Genomic DNA, 490 nt, shown 5'->3' with positions numbered 1-490 from the left:
TGTGTGTGTGTGTGTGGTGTGTGTATGTGTGTGGGTGTGGGTGTGTGGGGTGTGGGTATGTCACGGTAGAATATGTTTTACTTCCATTTTGAACATAGAAAAAGTGAGGTGTTCTTACATTTGGCTTACTCTTTATCAGGTAAACAACTAATCATTCACCTGCCCAAGTTTCTGTTATTTTTCTGCCATCAGGTACTCATGGACAGTTTCATACATATTTGAGTGGTAACAGTTTTCTAGTGATGTGGTTTTGGTATTGCAGAAACAAGGATATTTGGCATATAAGTTGTTGAATATGCGATGTTGCTTGATAAATGGCACAGCTGTTCCTGTGGCTCTTCTTTAGAAAGTGAATGATTCCTTTACTGGAAAAAGACACTAGCTTTAACTTTTTGGAAAAGAGGTAAGTTTCATTAAATAATCAAAATCTATTACAAGTTTTTCTGCTAAATTTGTTAAAGGTTGAGACGTTTTGTGTGATTTACGTTTC

This window comes from Sesamum indicum, unplaced genomic scaffold (genome assembly GCF_000512975.1).
Source record: "Sesamum indicum cultivar Zhongzhi No. 13 unplaced genomic scaffold, S_indicum_v1.0 scaffold00190, whole genome shotgun sequence".
Lineage (NCBI taxonomy): Eukaryota > Viridiplantae > Streptophyta > Magnoliopsida > Lamiales > Pedaliaceae > Sesamum > Sesamum indicum.
The sequence above is the reverse complement of the archived record's forward strand: the minus strand, read 5'-3'. Positions refer to the sequence as shown.